This window comes from Chionomys nivalis, chromosome 20, assembly GCF_950005125.1.
Source record: "Chionomys nivalis chromosome 20, mChiNiv1.1, whole genome shotgun sequence".
Taxonomy (NCBI): Eukaryota; Metazoa; Chordata; class Mammalia; order Rodentia; family Cricetidae; genus Chionomys; species Chionomys nivalis.
The window spans coordinates 9,258,693-9,283,388 of NC_080105.1; the positions used below are offsets into that span (position 1 = coordinate 9,258,693).

General features: G+C 46.8%; 1 pseudogene; it reads left to right on the top strand.

The window, feature by feature from the left end:
- Positions 1-1,118: 1,118 nt before the first annotated feature.
- Positions 1,119-24,483, top strand: LOC130863160 (BRISC and BRCA1-A complex member 1-like; annotated as a pseudogene).
- The last annotated feature ends 213 nt before the right edge of the window (positions 24,484-24,696 follow it).

The following is a 24,696-nucleotide window of genomic DNA, read 5'->3' on the forward strand; positions in this document are numbered from 1 at the left end:
GACCCTATTTAGAAAAAAATATGCTAATCACATTTACCTGCTTAGGGCTTCAGTATCTGAAATGGCACAGATCACCTGACAGATCTCATCAGCCCTAGGTTCTAAGGAACATGCTTCTGTTGAGAAAGTCCAGAGATCTGGAGAAAATGCATTCCAGCCTAACGATGGGCTGGATCCTCTTTACAAGAACTGTCAGAAATAGAAAATTGAGGTTAGGCTATAACAAAACTCTTTGATTCAATAACCCCAAGCCTCTCCGAATGCCTGTCCTTCTCACGATCTCCTAATGGGTGTTGTACCCAAAGCCATTAACAAGCACATATACCATAACAGCTGGCTCTAGGCCAAGGAATTTGCCTTTTGTTTGCTGATAGAAGCACCATAGCAGTGATCGACATCATGTTCTATCCCATGATTGTGTGCCTCTTCTATCTGTATGCGTGTGCATGTGCATGAGTGTTTCCAACTTAGGGTGCCTCTACACAGCCCCGACAGACCTCTGACTTGTCACTGCTCTTGCCTCAGTGTATTGATTCAAGGTTTGGACCATCATATTCTTTCTAGGACTGTTTTTTCTAAATATCTCAGGGATCATCTGGCCTCATGTGACTCCAGCCAGACATATCAAGAGTGAAGCACATCTTCACTCACAAACTTATAGCCTGAGTGAGCTCTGCTGATTCTCCAGGGGAAATTTTTTATTACTACCTGTATAAGAGCTTCCTTTTTGACCCCAGAGAGGCTCCTGATATGGCACCTTGGTTTCAGGTCATTTTGGAGTAAGGAAATGAGCCAGAGGTAATGGCTGTACCATGGACAGCAGCAGACCCCTCCCTGCACATTCTATTGTATCCTGGAGAGCCCTGGTATTCTCTGTGATGGAATCAGTGTTGTGGCAACACCAACTGCCTGTGGGGCATCTGTTCACTGCCTACAGGTTTTGGACGTAGCCATGTTGGCAAGACTGAGCAGGCTCCTTGGGAGACAGAAGGGAGAGCAAAACGAGACTAGAGGGAGTCAGAAGGAAGCTGGCCTTCAACCTCAGTGTCGCACATCAAGACATAAATGGTTCTGGGGAAAACGCAGTGAGTCCTGGGGAGGGAGTAGGGAGTTTCTTGATGGTGGAAGGCTTCATCTTGGTTTTCATAGTGAGTCACAGGATCTTAGAGCTTCGTGGAGGTAATGAATCTATCCTTTCTCTGTTACTAAAGAGTAGATCTGGAGTTTAGGGTTTCTGATGGTTAGATTGGCAGAGAGCCAGTAATGGTCAACCCTGCAGCTGCTGTGCTGGGGTCCATCTGCTTTGACTCAGAGTGGGAAGGAAGGAGAGGGATGAAAGAGGTTTCAGTTACAGCACTGTACTTCAGCACACTGGATTTCTTTTGGTTGTGGGTCACTAATAACAGAGAGAGTACAGTCCCCTGGCCAAAGCTTGAGGATCTCACATTTTACCTCAGAGCCACTTGCAGGGTAGGAACCATTGAGTATTGCTGCATGTCAGTGACCCCTAGGGTTTCTGAGTTCCTCTCAATAGCCAGTCAACTTTAACTAGACTTTAACTTTAACTTGAGTGCAGGAATGAGCCATCACTCTCCCTGCAAGTGTCTGTTCTTGGTGAGTGAAGGCTCACCTGTGGATGCCCTGTCCTCAGGTGTCTCCAGCCTGTCCTGTCACTAGGTTATCTCACCTTTGCTAATGTCATGATGGATGGAATGTATTTCGCTGAAGTTTGGGGAAAATCTTCATCATGACCCATGTGACTTATCTTTGGTCTGATGAGACACCCACAATCTCCATCACCCCCACACATTGTAACAGTCCTGTGGATATTTCCTGAGATACTTATTCACTTCATGAAACTGAACTTCCTTCCGCATCAACATGAGCTAATTTCTTAGTATCTTTCACTTTCCATCTTTTTGATTAGGAGGGGAAGAGCCATTCCTTGGGAATGTTTAGAAAATGAGTCTTGACCTCCATTCATGATGAAGTATTAAATTAGAATTAATTAGAGTCTAACTATCAGAGAGCTGCTGACGAGCTTCCCCTGTGTCTCAGGGAAGGCACCTGAAAAAGTCAGCTTGGCTTTTGGTGAACTGGGGAAGAGATGGTTATGAGATAAGTGACTGCAGTTGGCAGTGACTCTAACAGTCCATTCTCTGAACATTCTGCTGTATCCTAAAGATTCATTGGCATCTTTTCTGAAATTAACAATGTTGTGTCCTTGGGGCCCTCATTATGTGCATATAGGGTTCACTTGAAGACACAATGGCAAGATTGAGCACACTGGTTGACAGAGAGATCTGACTTTCGAAGGAGGAGGTTGGGGGTTGAGTTGGACCTTACAGAAATGGGATTTAATAGCTGAGATCTTTGGAAGAGATGGTTTTATGCTGTTTCTCTGGTAACTAAAGTGCAGACCCATTGTCAAGGATTGCTGCTAGTTAGTTTGGCAGAGATCCAGGAATTGTCAAGGTTACAGCTGCTGTTCTGTGAGTTCCTTAATTTTATTTTGAGAGGCAAAGACCAGCAGGAGTCACAGACTAATGAGGTGTGAGAGTAGGGTGTTGCACAACTCATCATCAGTGGATTCTTTAGGTTCTGTGAGTATCTCATGGGAAATTCCCCATCTGTGCACCAGGGTCTCAGACATTCAGTTACTTCTATTCCTGGCCACAGGTGAAGAGGGATTCATTGTGCTATGCACTAGAGACTCCAGGAATTTTCTGCAGCACATCAGAAATGAGTTGATATTTCCAAAGCAGCATGGCTGGGTGACATATGCCTTCCAGCCAGCAGGGCAGCAGTAGGGGCTGATGCACATAGCTAGCCACAGTGAGTGGATACAGAGGCATGGCTTATGGGCTCCCAGTTTGAGGACAGTTGTCCTGATCCTAGGGGTCTTTACTGTGCTCCTGCATTCACTCTTCCTCGGCCTCTTCTTCAAACTCAACATGATCTCTCCTGGTCCTGTGCCATACTACTGCATAAATTCACTAATATTTATCAACTTGCAGGGAGTACTCGAAAAACATCAAACCCAAACTCTGTTACTGGGCAGGAGCAGCAGATGAAAAAGGTGGCTACACTGACCCTGCAGCTTCAGATGATGACCCAAGAAAGGAATGAACTTCGTGGAATCCTGGCTAATTATACCAACAAGGATTTGAACAACAGGTAGCCATTTTGTTTAGTTCCCTGGTAACTGTCTTGACCCTACTGAGTCAACCCCAGCATTCCTCAGGTCATTGGAGACTGCATCTGCAGAGTGTTCTGCCCAAACTAAATATCCTGAGAGCATCTAAGAGGCATAGCTGAAACCTGGGAAGGAGTGATATCAGGATACAGGCTGTGTGATTCCTCCAAATAAAAAATTTGGACTGCTCTTCAGTATCGAGAGGGAGGGGGAATGGTGTGGGGGGTGGAGAAGAGGAGTGGGGATAGGGAGAGGGGAGTGGGGGGAGGGGGCAATATTTGGGAGGAGGGGAGGGAAATGGGAAACGGGGAGCAGGTGGAAATATTAATTAAAAAAGAATAAAAAAAAAGAAAAAAACAGAATACAAAAAAAAAAGCAGAGCCTTGGCCTGGATCAGTCTGGAATGAGGCAATAGTTTGTGAGCTCTCAGCACACATTTCATGAGGCCTTGACAGGTGTTGGTGTGTGGACAATACTAGGTGCTGTGAGTTTATGGTGAGTCTTTTTGCTTAACCAGCAAGTACTTGAGTACTGGCTGCTCATGGGAGCAGCTGCACGGGCCTGGTTGTCTTGATGCATCTCAGTGTATGATTTGAAGTCTGAACTTCATCACTGCTCTTCTCTAGTCTGGTTTCTTATATTCTGAGACAATTCTGCCTGCCAACATTTATTTGGCATCCTCCGTGTACGTGTGTGTGTGTGTCCTGGCAGCTGGGGGTCTGTGGCATGTGGTTCTTTCTGTGCCACAGTTTCCAGGTGATCCCACTAAGTTCCCTTAAGGTCAGGGAACTCCACTATGACCAGTGATGGGGCTCCTGGCCTGTGTGCTCACCTTGGAAGTCCATTGGAATCCACTGGAGACTTATAAATCTGTCCTTAAGTCGGTTCTCCTCCCTGGAAATACTGATTTTGTGCTTTAGAAATCCATGTAGCAATAGAAACCTGGGATCAAAAATCCCCGTTCTGAAGACAGGAACAACATTATCATAGATTTCTGGTGGGATCAGACTTGTGACACAGGCTCCTGAGGACTTAACTGTTCTATTCCCCCAGGCCCATTGATGGAACTCATGCAGCTCTGGATCACTCCCTTTGCATCCCTGACTGCTGGTCTGGGGCCAGGTCAGCAAGTTTAAACAGCACCAGGTTGTCCTAGTTGATAGCTATCAGAATGTGACATTGACTGTGCTGGGGTGTTTAAGGCACAGCCTGAAATCATAGGGTCATTAAGTCCAGAATTCACGGGGTTCTTTGCTCTGGGGCTATGCCCTAATACAGGCTAAATTTTGAGTTGGAGATGGTGAATATGGAGCATAAGAAAGTGATGTTGGAGCTACAGAAATTCCCCATGGAGTTGAGAGAAGCCTTGTACAAGTGCAAGTTGCTGACTGAGGAAACTGTTTCTTACAGGTGAGTAACTGACTTCACTGGGACTCTGTTCCTTGGGAGTGACTGCTTTTGCCATGTTTTTGTCTTTGAACCAAAGTGAGGACTTTCCTTTTGGCCTGTCTCCCTATAAAAAGCAGTTTGTGTTATGCTCTTGACTTGGACCTACTGGACTAGTTTTGCTAAGACTGAAGTATCTGTGAGTCCATCAGAACATTGTCCTGCCAGCCTCAGGAGCCTCTAGATTAAAAATCTATTTGTACCATGATAAGGGTGTCAGGCATTTGTGGGTCTTGGGGGCTCTTGTAGGGGTCTACAGAGGTGATCCCATTCTTCCCATAGATAGAATATATTTCAATTGGGTCTGCTGTCCTCCCTCACTGAATATTTGTCTTCTACTTCTCAACCTGCTGATGCTTTCCCAATACCATGGACAGTTAAGTACATGTGGTAGGAGGCAAACCCTGCTCTCAGAAGTACATTCCTTTTATTGTAACAGTTTTCAGAAGTACTCTGAGTCTTTCTGTAATTTGGCCATTCTCTGACATTTGACAGCCACTAGGTTATCCTGGCATGTTGACTGTGTGGGCTCTGGTATAGGGCTGTCTGGGGACATGGGACTTTGCATGGATGATGTGGGAGATGGAGGCTAGGTAGGGCTCATGGTATTTTTATGATGGTTCAGCATCCTCCACAAGCAGCTCCTGAGTGAGCGAACTCAGTTGAAGAAAAAAGTGAGCATGTTGAAAGAGGAGAACCGAAAGCTATGGAGGGAGCAGATTTCACTGCAAGAGTCCTGTGAGAAGGTGAAGAATCACTATGAAGAGACCGATGAGAAGATCTGTGAGCTATGTGCTGAGGCAGAGGAGGTAGGCTGCAGCAATGTGGGCAGGCTGCCCACCATCTGTAATAAACACACACACACACACACACGATCCACTTTTCCAGTAGCTCACTAACATCCCATCCAATTGTTGATTTCTGTGATTATTCCAAGACTTTCTAAGGATTTGGCATCTTGTGAGATCAATGGCTGGAAACAGCTTTAAAGGAGGAAATCCCCATGTAAATGTCAAAGGAGTGGTTCTTGTTTATATTTTTTATCTTCTTTCATGTTTCATCAGTTCAACCTCCTTCCCTCCTCCCAGTCATACACCCCCTGCTCCCCAGACCCAAGGTCCACTCCTCCTTAATTTCCCTTCAGAAAATAGCAGTTCTCCCATGGTTATTTGATCTAATTATTAAAATAGCATTAAACCCTGGGCTTTGCTCATGTTTGTTACACATTCTAACAATGAGATACATCACCAGATCCTTTTAAAGTCTTGAGATATGATCACACTACATTCCAAAGATTAGCTTTGAACACACAGTGTAGTTCAAATGAGACTTTAATGTTCAGTCCTTCTGTCTCAGTCTCTGAGTAGCTAGGATTAAGGGTTTGCATCACAAGCTCAAACCTAGTCTAAATACTTAAATTAAAATTGATGCTTCAACCAAATGTCCAAGGTCAGTAGATTATATGTTTGTGTTTTTAAGACATAGGTGCTAAATTATAGTCATCTCAAAAGCATCGGTGTAAATATAATTTAAGATGCTTCATCATTAGTAGACAGGTAGCTTTAAGACGAATAATATAAAGGTAGCTTTCATTCATTTAACCATTCAAGAGTCTATGTTGGGAGTCCCATAAATGCCAGGAAGTAAGCTATACCTGGAGAAAACAGATGTCTGTCCTGAAGGAACTGATGAAGTTATTACCTTTAATTCATCTCTTACATTATAGCTGGTTTCTGCTCAGTGCAACCCTCCAGCTCTCATTGTGTTTGAGACCTCTAGTAACAGAGGCTTTTCCTGCAGGAGGCAGAATCCAACCCTTACTATTGATCTGTCCATAAATTTTACTCTTCACAGAAAAGGCAATTTTTCCTCCTTCCCACTAGCCATGGCCTATATCAATCCCAGGTATAAGTGAAAAATATTATATGCCATCAAATCATAGGGATTCCTGCTCCTCGTTAATATTTTAGAGGAAGAAAATTTTAAGCTCTCCTTTGGGTAGAGATTACATAGTTAATAACTCTGTTTTAAAGTGTTGTAACTCTTCAACGATTCACATTTTTTTTATTGAGTGAACATTTCTTTTTATTGAAAATAAATCATTCTCACATGCAATAGATACCAACCATAGTTTTCTCTACCTGCACTTCTCTCAGCTCCTATAAACCTACCTTTTCCCAGATCTGCTGCCCTTTGGTTTCTTTTCAGAAAAGAACAGGCAAGCATGACAAAAAAAGAAAAAGGCCCCCCATACAGAGGCTGGACCAAGCTTTCCAATAGGAGGAAAGGCATCCCAAGAGTGGACAAAAGAGTCAGAGACACACCACGCACACTCCCACTATTAAGAGTCCCACTGAAACACCAACATATATGCAGAGAACATGGTGCAGACCCATAAAGGCCCCATACATAACTCTGTGAGCCTTTGTGAACCCTGTTTACTTGATTCAGTGGGCCATGTTCTCCTAGTGTCCTCCAGCCCATCACACCCGCTGACTCCTAAAATCCCCCCTCCCAATTCTTCTGAAACTTTTCCTGAGCTCCAATGGGTAGGACTGATAGAAAGTTCCAATTTAGATATTCACTTCCACACAACTGCTGCTAGAGAAAAGCTCTCTGATGAGGACCAGCAAGGCACCAATCTATGAGTATAGCAGAACATCGATAGGATATTAGTAGTCAGTTCATTGGTTTTTTTTGTTTTTTTTTTTTAGTTATGTTTGCTTCTGTACTATGTCTCTGGGCTATTTGGTCTCCAGATTTTAGCCATCCAGGGATTGTAGGGCATGGACTGCCTCACCTTGCATGAGTCTCAAGTTAAGCCAGACATTGTATGGCCACTCTTTCAAGTTCTGAACCAACAGTGCCCCAGCATAACTTTCAGGGAGGACAGACTGTAAGTCAAGGTTTTCATGGATGAGTTGATGTCATGTTTCTCTCTCTGTAACCTGCAGAGTACCTTCCCATGCCAAAGAGACTAGAGCATATGGGTGAAGGCTCCATTCAGGCAACAGCTTGCTCTCTCTAGGTTCAATGATGTGTAGATGTTGTCCACAACAATGGGACCCCACTGTCAGTTTTCAGAGAGCAACACTCTGTCCTCTCGGAGCTGTTTAGGGATCTCCACAGAATCCCCTTCAACCAAATATTCAACTGAATGCAATCCAGTCTCAGCACTGGAAGCCTTTCTTGGCTACAGAAGATGATCAGTTCAGACTCTGTATGTTCCACTTCTAGGAGTCCTCACTAGGATCCCTCACATAGATTACAGGAAGTTTTATCTGTACTAGCTTTCCATAGCAGCCTCTGGGAGCCCCCCAACTCCAACACTCTCTCTCCTCACTCTCTCCCTCCACCCCTCCCCCTACAGGATCTCTTTCAATTCCCTCCCCACTCAACCAAAGTTCACTGGCAAAATCTAATCTATTTTCTCTTCCCAGGGAAATTCTTGTGTTTCCTTCCTCTAGTGACCTTCTCTGTACCTAACTTGTCTGGGTTGTGGAAAGTGGCTTGATTATCAATTACTTAACAACTGATGCCCACTTATAAGTGAACACATATCATAGGCATCTTTATGGATCTCAGTTGTCTCAGTCAGCTTGACTTTTTTCTAGTTCCACCCATTTACTTACAATAGCAATTGGATATCACTTTTCAAACAGCCAAGTAATATTCCCTTCTGTAAACGTACTGCCTGTTCCTTATCCGTTCTTCCATTGAGGGACATGAAGGTTATTTCCACTTTCTGGTTATTATGAATAATGCCAATGTGAAGATATTTGAGCAAGTGTTCTTGTGATAGGATAGAACATCCTTTAGACATATGTCCAAGAATGGTGTACCTAGATTTTGAGGTAAATCAGTTCCCAATTTTCTGAGGAATCGCCATATTGATGCCATCGAGGCTGGGCAGCTGTAGACTCCCACCAGAAATGGAGGAGTGTTTCCTTTGCTACAAATCCACACCACCATGAGCTGTCATTTGTGCCATTGACTTTAGCCATTCTGACAGGTGTAATGTGGAATCTCAAAGGAGTTTTTGGTTCAAATTCCCCTGATCAAAAGGAATGTTGAACATTTCTTTAAGTGTTTCTCAGCTATTTGTGATTCTTCTTTAGAGAATTTTCTGTTTACATCTGTTCCACGTTTCTTAATTGGATGATTTGATTTGTTGGTGTCTAGTCTACTGAATGCTTTATATATTTTGGATATTAGCCCTCTGTCAGATGCGGGATGATGAAAATCATTTCCCATTCTGTCAGCCTCTATTTTCTCCTACTCATGGTGTTCCTTGCCTTACAGAAGCCTTTCGGTTCCCTGAGGTCCTTTATTAATTGTTGATCTTAGTGCCTGCACTGCCAATGTTCTCTTCTGAAACCATCTCCTTTGCTGGCATGTTCTGCCTATTCCCTATATTCCCTCCTATCAGGGTCAATGTGTTTGTTTTTGTGTTGAGGTATTTCATCATGAAAGGGTCAAAGATTTTTTTGGTATCTAGCAAAATGATCATCATATGCTTTTTCTTCAGTTTATACAGTAGATTACATTGACTAATTTTCATATGCTGAACTATCCCTACATCTCTAGGTTAAAGACTGCTTGATCATAATAGATGGTATTTTTGAAATAGTCTTGGGTTTGATTTGCAAGTATTTTATTGAGTACTTTTTCATATATGTCCATGAGGGAAATTGGTCTGTAAGTATCTTTGTTGAGTCTTTCTCTGTTTTGGGTATCTGGTTTGCAGCCTCATAAAACGATTTGGGCACTGTTTCTTCTGTTTTTATTTTGCAAACTAATTTGAGGAGTATTGCCATTAACTCTTCTTTTAAAGTATGGTTGAATTCTGTGCTATAGCCATTTGACTTTGGGTTTTTTTGTGGGGTGGGAGGAGGCTTTTGATGATGGCTTCTATTTCACTAGGGGATGTAGGTCTATTTATTTATCTGATTTTAATTTAACTTTGGTAAGTGGTTCCTATTGAGAAAAATTATTCATTTCTTATAGATATTCCAGTTTGATGAAATGCATGATTTAAAGTATGTCCTTGTAATTCTCTGGATTTCCTCGGTATCTGTTGTTATGTCCCCATACGGTTTCTGATTTTATTAATTTGGATATACTTTGCCCATCTTTATTTAGCTTGGATAAGGGTTTATCTATCTTGTTGATTTTCTCAAAGAACCAATTCTTTCTTTCACTGATTTTTGTACAATTACTTGATTTCTATTTTATTGATTTAGCTGTCAGTTTATTTCTTCTGGTCCAATCCTCTTGGACATATTTCCTTTTGTTCAATAACTTTGAGGTGTTACTATTAAGTATGATATCTTCCCATTTTTTTAACGTAGGCACTTAGTGCTCTTAGCACTACTTTCATTGTGTCCCATAAGTTTGCGTATGTTATGTATTCGTTTTCATTGAATTCTAGAAAGTGTTTAATTTCTTTCTTATTTATTTTTGGTCCACTTTTCATTCAATATAGAGATCTTCAATTTCCATGAACTTATATATGCTTTCCTTTCTTTCGTTGTTGATATTCTCTAATGGTCTGATAGATACAGGGAATTGTTTCAATTTTCTTGTGTCTGTTGAGACTTGCTTTATGTTTAAGTATGTGGTCCGTTTGGGAGAAAATTCTTTCGGATACTGTTGAGAAGGTGCACCCTTTTGTGTTTAGGTGGAATGTTCTGTAAATATCTGTTAGGTTTATTTGATTTAAAACTTCAGTTAATCCAGAGTTTATTAATTTTGTCTGCATGACCTGCACACTGATGACATGCACATTGGTGAGAATGAGGTATTTAAGTTCCCAAATATTAGCATGTGGAAATTAATTATGTGTTTTAAGCTATAGTAATGTTTATCTTAAAATATTACTTAGGGCATAGATGTTAAGAATTGAGGCCGGTCGGTGGTGGCACATGCCTTTAATCCCAGCACTCGGGAGGCAGAGGCAGGCGGATCTCTGTGAGTTCGAGGCCAGTCTGGTCTACAAGAGCTAGTTCCAGGACAGGAACCAAAAGCTACAAAGAAACCCTGTCTCAAAAAATCCAAAAAAAAAAAATTTGAAATGATGGCCAGGTGGTGGTGGTGCAGACTTTTGACCCCAGTTCTTGAGAAACAGAGGGAAGCAGATCTCCGTGTGCTCAAGGCCAGCCTAGTCTACAAGAGCTAGTTCCAGTACAGGCTCCAAAGCTATGGAAAAACCAGTCTCGAAAAATTTTTAAAAAATTGAAATGTCCTCTTTGTGGTGTGTCTTTCCCCATCTCTTTTGATTAATTTTGGTTTGAGGTCAATTTTGTTAGGTATTAAAATAGCTACATCAGTTTGTCATTTAGGTACATTTGATTGGAAGATTTTTTTTCCAATCCTTTACCCAGAGGTAATGTCTATAATTAATGTTGAAGTTTCTTTCTTGTATGTAGCAGAAAAATGGATCCTGTTTCTGTATTCTGAGTATTTTTACTAAGGATATGAAACCAATGATACAGAGAAATATCAAATGATTAATTCTTGTTATTTTGCTGAATGTTTATGTTATTGTACATGTATGTCCAGAAGTGTGCGTTGAGGAGTGTGTATGTGTGTGTGTGTGTGTGTGCATTTGAGTGTTCAACGCTTCACTAAGAACATAATCTTCTAATGAACAGAAACAGGATATATTGGAGGAAAGACAACAATCCCTGCTGAAGCTGAGGGATCTGGTCACCAAACATACAGAATTGGCAGAAAAGCTGCAGAATCCCTTCGCTGTCTCCCAGATGAGGTAGGATCCCAGGCCATGAAGAGGGAGTTATATCAAATAGTTCCCCAGTACCTGAATCTCTGTCCTATTTGGGTTCCTGGCCATTTGCATGGCTTTTCAGTCAAAGCCAGGGAAAGAACATCTGAGAGTATTGGGCTGGCTCAGTCAACAGAAATGTCTGCACAGGAAGCAATATGTGTTATCCGTTAATCTTTCTGAATTGTGTGCATTTCTTCAATTCTGAGTGCTCTCGTGTGTTCTGAGTGCATTGATCCGTCCTATGGTAGTCCCAGACCTAATAGAGGCAGTGTTAATTGTGCAAGACGGTGTCTCCTCCTGCCACTTTATTTTCCTCCAGGAGTATCACCTTTAGAGATAAAATCCTACACTTGGACAGATTAGCATACAGCACCTTCTTATTGATTATGGGTTCTCTGTAGTTTGCATCTGTTTCCTGTAAGAAGGTTTCTCTGGAATTAGAATCACATTTAGAGTTTGACATGTTAAATCCAAGGAAGTTTCTGTGCTGAAGGAGGAAGCCCAGCCTTCACTGCAGTGTTGTGTTTGCTCCCCTAGAGGGCCTCATACAGTTAATTTTTCAGGTTGCTCACAGTTTCCTGGCATCTGTTCAAGGCCTGTGACCCAGACACTGCTATGCTGCTGTTTTATTTTCAAAAGAATGTATCTAAACTAGTGGAGTAATGGTCTGTTTTTCTAGTTCACCACAGTGTGTATTTCTCAGCTCACTTTCTACCAGTTTTAAAGGTGGAGAAAAAAAGAAACTCGGGTGCTGTCTTATCCTTGAAGAAGCAAGGAGTGAATGAGCCCAACTCAAATGTAATGCTGGATTTCCCAGTTGAGTAGAGCTGGTGGGAGCTCAAAAGCTGGCAGGGCAGGTCCCCAATAGACCTGTGTCCCAGCTGTTTTCCTCCCCTAATATGAAAACCTCCAGCATGATCTGGAACAGGCCACAGTCCAGGATGAGAGCCTCCTGCAGACAGACCTGCTGCAGCAGGAGCCCTGAGTGTGCCAGGCCAATGAGCCACCATTGACTCCTGTCCCCTGCAACCTTGGCATTTATGGGATGGGTTTTCTTCCTTGACCTTTGTTTCCCAAGTGTGGACAGTCCCTGGTTTTGTCTAGGCTGTAGTCCAGTGAAGTTTCCTGTGCATCTGATTGCCTTTCCTTCTCTGACAGCTCTGCTTTTGAGAACTGAGGAGGCTGAAGGAAGCTTCACACATTCTCCACTCGAGCAGCAACACCTACTGAGAAGCAGACCCCTCCTTATATCTGTAAACTAACCAGTGAGGAAAATCTCCACCTACTGCAGGGGATCCATCCCCAATCTGATTCATGTTATGTTGGTGCATTATTCCTGGAGAAAGGAAGTCATCAGAAAGAAGCCTGAGATTCAGAGGACCCACCAAGAATTACTCGGAATCCTGACATCAATCAGCAGGTGGACCCTGAGTGGCGCACTGCAGCATGGGGAGGATATGCTGCTGAGCAAGGCTTACTCTGCCAGTTTACTCTCTGTCTTTAGTAAGCCGGCTGAGCCCTCGATATGTGGTGAGGACTCTCACGAGAAAGACTGTACTGATGCCGTGCTGTAGTCTATACACACCACAGGGAAAAGAACAGGATTCCCTCTCCTGTGCAGTGCTGAGGCGGACTCCATGTCACATGAAAGTGTTGCTGAAGATAACGCACTACAGAGACTACAACATCCCTCACCTGTGTTAGGCATTGGATCATCCATAAAGAAAATGTCTGGGGATTCTCCAGTTACACATCCTGGACTGGCATGTCAGTCCTGAGAAAGGGTCTATAGAGGAGGTCTGGTCACCTTTGGTGTCTTTAGGGAGCCAGATGCTCTTGATGGATTTTTTTGGATTTAGAGCTAGAGAATATTTTTAGCTTAATTGGAGCAAGGGTTATGGTTTTGGGTTTGGTTTTCATTTGCTTGGATTTTTTTTCTTTGCTTTGGTTTAAATTTTGTTGTTAATTTTTAAATAATTTATTCTTGTTTTAATAGTTGGCTAAGGCTCTACACTGTATATACTGACTACCCTTTCTAAAGCCCCTATTGAGTATAATGAGAATTTTTTATGAATAAAATCAATTTTCGACTCCTCAGTTTTACAGCCCTTCTTGAGTCAGATGTGGGGTTGCTCTCCTGTGACTCCAGAACTCATGGGCAGAGATGGATTTGTGCATGTTCCAGGAGCCTTGGTTACACAGTGAGTTCGCCTCCAGGCAGGTCTACACAGGTCTACACAGGAGGGTAGTACCTTGGATGTGAATGACATAGCCTACTCAATGCTTTATGACCCTGACTTTATGTTAACAGCCAGATTTAAGAGAATGTAATGAAGAAGGGCTCTGGAAAGAAAAGGACTTCCCGTTCTGCACTACATTAGTTCTATCCCAGTGTCCAATCTCAATTGCCCATTGAGATCGTGGGATAACAAACCAGTGAATGTGGCCTTTGAAATGCATGAGCACAGTGTGCCTACAGCAGAGGGGAACTGCTGAGCTGCAAGTTTGGATTCTGGAGAATCTCCAGAATTCTCCCTCCTAAACCATGTCTGTCACATTGGGAAGCTGTAGAGAAAGGGCCTGCTCCAGCACCGTCATCTACTTACAGTAGAAATATTGGGAACAGAGTCAGAAGGATTCATTCAAAGCTCTGAAATGGTCCTACCCATTGGTTTATGTCTCAAAAACAGTTGATAAAATTCCATAAGGCTGTCTCATATAGGATACTCACAACATCATTTCATCTACTAAATTTAAGAAGTGTGAGTTTAGGGTTTAGAGAGATTGTTTGGTAGTTAAGGGCACTTGGGTTAGGTTCCCAACTCCATAAAGGGGCTCACATCCTTTTGAAACTAAAATTTTAGGGGACCTAATACCTTCTGACGTCAGTACCAAGCATGCATGTAGAGCATATACATGCAGAGAAAACATTCACACAGAGGCATACATGTAAAAGTAAATGTGAGTGTTACAAACAAACTTAATGCTACAAGGCAGACGAGAAACCTCGTCTACTTTTACTATTAAATAATATCTCCAGTTTTTTCTCAGGCTATCTCAGAATTTAGCATACTACATTTACATCAAATACCAAGGTTGCTGATTTTATTTTTTCTAATAAGATCAAATTTCCTCAATACCATAGAGTTAAAGCTTGATTATAAATATCCAACAGTATAAAAAGGTACAAGAAAAGGGAAGGGAATGGTGAAAAATGTATAGCTCAATAAAAACAAGAAAAAAAGAAAAAAAGAGGTACAGTTATCGTAACTGCTTCCTCTTTTTTTAACGTTAGTCAGTTTGTAGACTAGTTTCAATGCTATTTTTCAGTGTGAATTACGATAAAGAGTAGTACAGGTCTGAATCATCAGAACTTTGGTAATGCTGTAGCATTTCAAAATATTTAACTATCGACCAGGAGTCCCTGTGTAGGTGCTGAGAAGTTCCATCTGGACGGGTGAGTGTGTGCTATCCAGGGGCGGACTGTCCCAGTAGAGAGCACAAACGCCCCTCCCCCAGCTCCTGCTGCAGCTCTGCCTGCGCCCTACTTCCCTTGGTCCCTGGCTCATTGGGGCTACCAGGAGTCCCTGTGTAGGTGCTGAGAAGTTCCATCTGGAGGGGTGAGTGTGTGCTATCCTGGGGCGGACTGTCCCGGTAGAGAGCACAAACCCCCCTACACTAAGGCTACCCAACCAGAGCGGTGAGTGCCTGCCTAGCGGGCAGGCCTCAGCAACTCCCAAAAGGGAGCACAGGCACCTCCAGCTTATACTGCAGTGTCGCCAGTGTTCTACTCGACCCCACCCTACCCCCTGCATTTGCCCTTCTTTCCGCGGGTCATTGGAATACCAGGCATCCCTGTTTTGGTGTTGAGGAGTTCATCTGGTAGGGAACGGTTCCTGCCCCTACACTGAGGAGATAAGCCCAGAGAGTTAGTCACAGCAAAGACTGGTCCAAAACACCAGGCCTCTCCTGGCTACATTTGAAGGAAGAGATGGGCAGGCGCCAATGCAAGAATTCCCCCAACAACTTGAAAGGCAACGTGACATCACCAGAATCCAGGAATCCCGAAATAAGAAGTGTACACCCTAATCCAGAAGAATTAGAAGAATTCGACCCAAAAGTGAATTATATGAAAATAATAGAGGACCTTAAACAGGAGGTGAAAAACTGCCATAATCAATTAGAGATTACAAACAAAAAGGTAGAGGAAATGAATAAATCTCTCAAAGATACCCAAGAAAACCTAGAGAAACAAGAAAAAGTACTCAAACAGGTAAGGGGAACGGTTCAAGACTTGAAGAATGAAGTGGAAGTAATAAAGAAAACACAAACCGAGGGAAGGATGGAGATGGAAAATTTGGATAAACGAACAGGAACTACAGAGACAAGTACCACCAACAGATTACAAGAGATAGAAGAAAGAATCTCAGACACTGAAGATACCATAGAGAAAATCAACACTCTGATCAAAGAAAACAGCATAACCAACAAATTCTCAACACAAAATATTTTGTTTGTTTTTTGAGACAGGGTTTCTCTGTAGCTTTGGAGCCTGTCCTGGAACTAGCTCTTGTAGACCAGGCTGGCCTCGAACTCCCAGAGATCCGCCTGCCTCTGCCTCCTGAGTGCTGGGATTAAAGGCGTGCACCACCACCGCCCAGCAACTTACAGAATCTTAAGGAAAACCTAATCAGGAGGAGAAACTCCTATGCATCCCTCAAAACCTCAACTCCAGCGCTTGGGAGGCAGAGGGAGAAGGATCTCTGTGAGTTTGAGGCCAGCCTGGTCTATAGAGTAAGTTCCAGGACAGGCTCAAAAGCTACAGAAAAACCCTGTCTTGGAAAAAACAAACAAACAAACAAACAAAAACCTCCTCAACTCTAATTCTTCATATAAGAAGCCAACTGCCTATTGCTGTGGGATAATGCTTTTGTACACTGTAAAGATCTGTCACTCATATTGGTTTAATAGAACGCTGATTGACCAGTAGCCAGGCAGGAAGTAGAGGCAGGGCAACCAGACTAGGAGAATTCTGGGAAGAGGGAAGGCAGAGAGTCAGTCACCAGCCAGACTCAGAGGAAGCAAGATGAGAATGCCTCACTGATAAAAGGTACCAAGCCACGTGTCTAAACATAGACAGGAATTATGGGTTAATTTAAATTGTAAGAGCTAGTTCATAATTAACTTTAGCTAAAGGCCAAACAGTTTATAATTAATATAAGCCTCCGTGTTTCTTTGGGACTGAATGAATACAGGACCAGGTGGGACAGCCATCCAAGGGAAACCCTGCTTGCCTCTGTTCTCCACTGACATCATCAAGAGTGTGTTGTGACATTGTCAACACCTTCCTACCAGAGTAGCCACCAGGTCCTGCTGGATCTGAGACTTCTCTAGCCGAGGTAGGGCTGTGCCAGGTTGTATTTCCAGAATGGCCTGCACTGTTGCTTCTGCGTGGGGCATAGTGGGCCAGGGTGTGGTGTCAGGGCTGAGTGCCGGGGGTATCTTCACCAGAGCCCAGTGTTCCCGGAGATGCTGGATATAGCCATGGAGCTGAGCAGCCAGTTCCTGTGGTGTAGGCTTGTCCACACTGCTGCCCTCAGGGCTACAGGAGACAGGAGGGATATTGTCCTACATAACTGTCCCCACGGGGCAGTCTTCCAGCAGATAATTTGGCAGCTGCTGGGGCTCAGTCCACAGAGAGCTTGCCCAGCATGCATGTGGCTCCATCCCGGCTCTCAGGAGGTGGAGGCAGGAGGGTCAGATACATAGCAAGGTGGTGGAACCTAGATGGTAGGTAGACCACCAGGGGAGTTTGGATGTAATTATGTGGTATGCACAGTCCGTACTGGACACTGAGGCTGCACGGACAGCTGAGACGCTCTCTGCAGTGAGTTCACAGGTACTGCGACAGACGGTAGAATAAAGGGCATTGCTCACCCTGCCAGGCCCCCACAGGGCTTTACAGTGCCTCCTTGCTTTAGGGCTACACCATGCCGGGGCACTTCCTGCTCTCTGCTTCCTGTTGCCATGATGGATTGACACTTCTGAAGTCAAGATCCAAATTTAATAATTTTTCTTTTCACTGATTTTTTCCCTCCAGCTTTAGAGGTTGAAACCAGGGTCTATGCATCTATGTGAGAGTATGTGGTGATTTGCTTGTATGTTTGGTGTTGTATTTATTTATTTGAGACAGAATCTCACTGTGTAGACCAGTATGGCCTAGAACTTGATATGTAGACCAGGCTGACCTTGAGCTCCTCAAACTCTGCCTCCTGAGTGCTGGGATCAAAGGTATGTGTTGCCACACCTGGTGTCACTGAGTGGCCTATTCCAGTCAGGCCCCATGACAGGGACATTACATTACCATATGCAGCAGGCTCTGGGACATGCACCCCATAGTTCAGCACAGCTCTTGTGCTTCCTGAAGGTGCTATGTCTTGGTCAGAGATGAAGGGATGGGGTCCTCAGACAGGCCACTCCTGCCTTGTGAGAGTCTCTAAATTGCTGCCTCATTTTCCTGTGGGTTCCAGGAGCACCACACACTTGGTGATCTAAACATATTTTTATGTGTGGCACCTGGACCTCCGCATGTGTCCCCAGCCCCCTCACTGGGGGGTCCTAAGCAGGAGCTCCATCCCTGAGCCACACCCCCACCCCCTCACTGGGAGATTGTAGGCTGGGGCTCCCCCCTGAGCCACGCCCACAGCCCTTCACTAGGGGACTCCAGGCAGGGGCTCCACCCCTGAGCCACGCCCCATCCCTTCACTGGGGAGTCTAGGCAGGGGCTCCACCCTGAGCCACACCCCATCCCCTCACTGGGGAGTCTAGGCAGGGGCTCCACCCTGAGCCACACCCCCATCCCCTCACTGGGAGATTCTAGGCAGGGGCTCCACCCTGAGCCACGCCCCCAGCCTCTCTTGAGCACTATGTCTGGGTCCCACCCTAGCTGTCTTAGCTCTGTCTGGTTTCATCCTATACTCTGTCTTCTGTTTGTGTTTCAGATCATCTGTTTGGATCTTTCAGAGGAGATGTCTGTGCCAAAGCTGGAGTCCTTTCATGGGTACGTGGCACTGGGCTTGAATATGGGCAGCTCAGAATGCATAGGGACCTTGTTACCCAGTAGGATCTAGGTGTCCATGACACAGTTTCAGGGCTTGTGGCCTTCTAGGCTTCTATCCATATGTGTGACACTCTTAGGAGCCTAGTGATCCTGGCGTGTGTGTGTGGTGGGGGCTCAGGTTGATGGGGCAGGCCACTGTCAGGTGAGTTCTGTGTGCCCCTGGCAGGTGTAGTAGGTGTCACATCTGGAGAGGCCTCAGGGCTCTGTATGGGATAAGAAAAAGACCACAGGAGCTGGTGGCACAGCCCTGCCATCTCAGCACTGGGAGGTGGAGATGGAGGAATCAGGAGGTTTGGGCAGTCAGTAATTTGGGTGCCAGTTTGGGTTCCACAGCAGACTTGAGGCTAGCCTGCACTCTATGGTGAGTTTGAGGCTAGCCTGCACTCTATGGTGAGTTAGAGGCTAACTTGGTATATTAGTCTGGGTGCTCTAGAAGAACAAAGCTGATGAATGAATGTGTATACACACGCAATTATATATATAGATAAATACATTTATAAAGGCGATTATTAGAGTGACTCAGGCTGTGGCCCACCTACTCCAACAATGGCAGTCTGCTAAGGGAAAAGTTGTTCAGTGCATGAGGCTGGGTGTCTCAGCTGGTCTCCGGTATATGCTGCAGTCCTGAAGAAGCAGGCTCTAATGACAGTGAAGGAATGGACTTGCTAGTGAGAGCCAGAGCAAGCAGGCAAAGCCAAGTGTTCCTTCGTCCCTGTCATTTACATAGGCTGCCAGCAGCAGAGGGCGTGGCGCAGGTTGAAGGTGGCCCTTTCCACTTCGGAAGCTGTGTATGAGAAGTGGGAGATCTGTATTAGAAGCAGGTCTTCCCACTTCAAATGATTTAATTAAGAAAAGAGTGCCTCAGCCGGGCAGCGGTGGTGCACGCCTACAATCCCAGCACCTGGGAGGCAGAAGCAGGTGAATTTCTGAGATATCGAGGCCAGCCTGGTCTACATAGTGAGTTCCAGGACAGCCAGGGCTGTTACACAGAGGAACCCTGTCCTGAAAAACCAAGAAAAGAAAAAAAAGAAAAAAGGAGAGAATTCCTCCCAGCCATGCCCAGCCCCTTGGGTTTTAGTTAATTACAGATGCAGTCGAGTTGACAACCAAGACTAACCCTGCCGCTGTCACCCCGCCTCTCCCAGCTCCCAGACAAACGCCCTGAACGTGTCTCAGAAGATGGTGGAGATGTTCGTGCGCACGAAGCACAAGATTGACAAGAGCCACGAGTTTGCACTGGTCGTGGTGAATGACGACCCCACTTGGTGAGGCTCGGGGCTGACCAGGACTCTGGGAGACCTCGGGTCCGGGAGCCCCAGTGCTGAGGCTCTGCCTTCCCCATAGCTGTCTGGACTAACCTCTGACCCCCGCGAGCTCTGCAGCTGCCTGTACGACCTGGAGACGGCATCCTGCTCCATGTTCAGTATCCTTGTCATAGTCCCTGGCCCCAGATAGCGCTGCCGCCGTAGGGGCTCAGTGGTGTTGTGGGCTCCCCCAACACACAGCCTAGGTTGAGCACCAGAACCCAAAGCATTCCAGACTCTGAAGTCAGTACTTTTCTATAGTTGCTGGGCTTGTACACAGGACCTTGCTGTGTAGTCAGGCTGAATCCGTGATCTCCTGCCTCAGCATCCTGAGAGTAGAACGACAATGATTCAGAACCATGCCCCTAATTCTTTATTTTTACATATTTGTTTATTAAGACAGGGTCTCATTATGTAGTCCTGGCTGTCCTGGAACTCACTCTGTAGATCAGGTTGACCTCAAACTCAAGAGATCCACCTGTGTCTGCCTCTTGAATGCTGGGCTTAAAGGTGTGTGCCACCACCTCACATCAAATTTATCAATATATTTTTGAGACTTTCTCATGTAGCCCAGCTTAGCATTGAATTCACCGTGTAGCTAAGGATAGCCTTCAGCTCCTGATTCACCTGCTTCCACCTCCTGAGCGCTGGGATGACAGTGTGCTGGAGAGGAACCCTCAGCCACATGACTGCTGAGCTGCTACAGGCACTTCACCCACTGAGCTGCAGACACTGCACCTGAATCCCAGCCCCAGCAAAGCTCAGGGGTTTTGCTCAGTGAAATCACAAATAGAATGAATATTCCATGTATGATATTATAGAAGTTACATACAAGACCCAACATGCAGCCAGGTGTTGGGGTGCAGGAGAGTCAACCTAGCACTCAGAAGCTGAGGCAGGAGGATTCCTAGTTAGAGGCCAGCCTTACCAACAAATATCTAGACTCTGTTTCAAAACCACAAAATGAACCCCTTCCCTCCAAAAAAAGCATTGACAGAAAGCTGGCTGTTAATCCACAGTGATCCAGACCCACAGCCACCGAAAACCCAGGCCGCCCAGAGTGGTGGAGGGGTGGGTGTCAGCGAGCCTGACTCCAGGGGACATCCACTGCAGCAGGGCTGGCATTCAGTTACCTAGAAAGTCACAACCCTGTCATTCACCTGGTGGCTCCCCCAGAATTGAGGATGCAGTAGATGTGGCAGGAGAGGGGAGCCCTGGAGGGTGTGCAGGGGGTTAAGGCTACCACCCACTTTATGATGAGTGAGAGGCAGCGGGCTTAGAGAGGTGCTGTGCTGGTGGGAATATACGCCTACCCCAGGGGTCACACTGCCTACCCCAGGGGTCACACAGCTACCCCAGGGGTCACACAGCCTCCGTAGGGGTCACACAGCTACCCCAGGGGTCACACTGCCTACCCCAGGGGTCACACTGCCTACCCCAGGGGTCACACTGCCTACCCCAGGGGTCACACTGCCTACCCCAGGGGTCACACAGCTACTCCAGGGGTCACACTGCCTACCCCAGGGGTCACACAGCCTACCTAGGGGTCACACTGCCTACTCCAGGGGTCACACTGCCTACCCCAGGGGTCACACTGCCTACTCCAGGGGTCACACTGCCTACCCCAGGGGTCACACAGCTACCACAGGGGTCACACTGCCTACCCCAGGGGTCACACTGCCTACCCCAGGGGTCACACAGCTACCCGAGGGGTCACACAGCTACCACAGGGGTCACACTGCCTACCCCAGGGGTCACACTGCCTACCCCAGGGGTCACACAGCTACCCGAGGGGTCACACTGCCTACCCCAGGGGTCACACTGCCTACCCCAGGGGTCACACAGCTACCCCAGGGGTCACACTGCCTACCCCAGGGGTCACACAGCTACCCCAGGGGTCACACTGCCTACCCCAGGGGTCACACTGCCTACCCCAGGGGTCACACAGCTACCCGAGGGGTCACACTGCCTACTCCAGGGGTCACACAGCTACCCCAGGGGTCACACTGCCTACCCCAGGGGTCACACTGCCTACCCCAGGGGTCACACTGCCTGGCACCAGAGGTTCCCGTCATCTTCCAGGATCGAGGCCAGAAAAGGCCCCTGCTTTCGAGCTGGCACCTCGTCCTTAGCGTTTCTTCAGATCTAGAAGGTCTCTTCAGTCTCATGTGAGTGGTCACCCAGAGTGGGGATGCCTTGGTTCCTTCCCCAGCTAGGCGCAGACAGAGTTGAGGCTGCCCAGTGTGTGTGTGTGTGTGTGTGTGTGTGTGTGTGTGTGTGTGTGTATGTCGAGGGGGTGGGCAGCCTGGGACAAGATCCTGTGTCCAGCGGTGGGGCTTGAATTTATTAAGGCTTTTAAAGAAGTCATACGGTTTTCATTATGTATTTATTTTGTGTGCAAGCACATGTTCCACGGTAGCTGTGTGGGTCGGGGGAACTTGTGAGAATCCTTCTCTGCTTCCTCGCGTGGCCCTGACTGCAGGTGCCTCTAGCCCCGGCGCTGTCTCTCTGGCCCTGGCTTTAACATGCAGGACTGCTAGGATCGTGGCTGTGGGATTCAGCTGTGATAGGTGGGGTTCCGGCCACGGCTTGTAGGCGGCTGAGGACCCAGCTGTCTCCCCCTCCCTCTGTAGCCAGCAGAAGACTGAGCTGCCAGTCACAGAGAATGTGCAAACCACCACCCCCCCTACGTTGTGCGCACCATCCTGGTCTACAGCCGCCCTCCCTGCCAGCCCCAGTTCTCCCTGACTGAGCCCATGAAGGTAAGCCTGGAGGGAAGGGAGGGCAGTGGTTAGACACCAAAGGGGACCTCCCGGGACCACAGGCTGGAGTGCACCCCATCCTGGTCTCATTCACTGCAGAAGATGCTCCAGTGTCCCTACTTCTTCTTCGACATCGTCTGCATCCACAATGGCACCGAGGAGAAGGAAGACAAGAGGAGGTGGAAGGTGAGAGAGACATCACAGTGGAGTCTGACTTGGACCTGCCCCGGCAGTCATTTAACAGCTGCTCCCTATATTCCACTTTGAGTTGGTGGTGACTGACTTGGGAGGCTGTGGCCTTTGCAGCCAGCCACACCATTCCTCGCACCTCCTCCCGACTCTACCCTGCTGCACTGTCTGCCCGCAGCGCCCTCCCCTCCCAACTTCTCCAGGCATTACCTTTCTTATGCTCGGACTTGCCCTGTGAGCGGGTCGCTAATACCTGTGAGTTTCAGTTTACAGACTGCAAGGTGGGGTAGGTAAGGCGCCTGCAGGCAAGCACGAGGACTCGCACTCAGTCCCGGGACCAGCATGGTGGGAGCACTGACTCTCAGGGGTTATATCCCGACCTCTATATGCCTGCACATTCTCACACATGTACCCACACACCCATGCACACATGTGAGTGAGGCACCTGAAAGGCTGAGGCAGGGGTTGTGACATGATAGGGATGTTGTGTGACAAGACATTTCCTGGACAGACACAGCACTCACCCCTGAGAGGAGCCCACAGCACACCAAAGTACAATGGACACCACGACGTCCAGCTTGATGAACCAGTGAACTTACTGGGGTTGCTTACAGGAATAGGGTGAGGGGTCACCTACAGGAGCAGAAATGACAGCTACATCACCAAAGCCCACACAGCAGGACTGACAACTCACAGACTGGGAGCCTGGAGCACACTGCACAGCCTGCAGGCTGGAGAGTGTCCCGTCCACATAACTCTGATCTAAACCTCTCCAGGCTGCTGAGGAGCAGCAGGGAGGGGCCTAGTGAATCTGCTCAGTTTCAGGGACTTCCTGAAGCTGTTTGGAGTTGTTTGCCTTCCTGCCTAAGGGGCTTCCCTGCAGGGTAGAATGTTTATCTCAGAGAAAACTCTGGACTACAGAGTGAGGCCTTGTTTGAGGGACTAGGAAATGCGGGTGGCAGGTGCTGCTGTGGGCCCTCCCACGCCTTCCCCTCTGGTTTGGATCAGAGTCTCTTGTTGCCAAGGCAGCCGCCTTGCAAGGGAGAGCACTGGGATGAAGGTCATGTCCTGCTGCATTCAGCTGTCCACGTAACTGTGTGTGTGTGTGGGGGGAGAGCACTTACCTGGCAGATACTTTACTCACCAAGACCCCTCTCGCCAGCACTTTGGGCTTCTAGGGTGCCCAGGTCCTGGCTGCTTGGTGGGTGCCAGCCAATGTTTGCTGACTGCATTAGTAGTTTCTGGCCTGACCAACTCCTCCTCACCCCTCAGGACCCACTCTAGTTGCCCCTTCTTCTAGGACGGTCTCCAGGGGCAGAGAGGGCCTCTGAGGGCTAATGCCAACCCTGAACAGCCTCTCCTTGGCCCCCGCAGGATGTATTCTCCTTCATGGGCAGCCTGGACACCAAGGGCACCAGCTACAAGTATGAGGTGGCACTGGCTGGGCCGGCCCTCGAGCTACACAATTGCATGGCCAAGCTGCTGGCCCATCCACTTCAGAGGCCTTGCCAGACCCAAGCGAGCTATAGCCTGCTGGAGGATGAGGAGGCTGGTGAGGGCGAAGCCACCGTGTGACCCGTGGCATTTCTGCACCGTTCAGGAGCCCGGTGCACCCACACCCACTCCTACTGTGTCTGCTGTAAATTCTTCCTGGGACCAGTTTGTCACCAGAATAAAAATCTGAGGCTTCTGAGCCTGCCTTCTGGTCATTTTAGGTTCACCGAAACAGAAAACAGGAGCTGAACTGAACAGTCTGGCATGGCTTGTGGCTCGGCCGGATCCATCTCGGTGTCCTGATGCCATTGTGACTTGGGCTGTTCTCTCCCTCTGACTGGTGTTAACTGCACTTTGCAACCTCCTCTTCACCCTACAGAACCCACCCCAGACGTCCT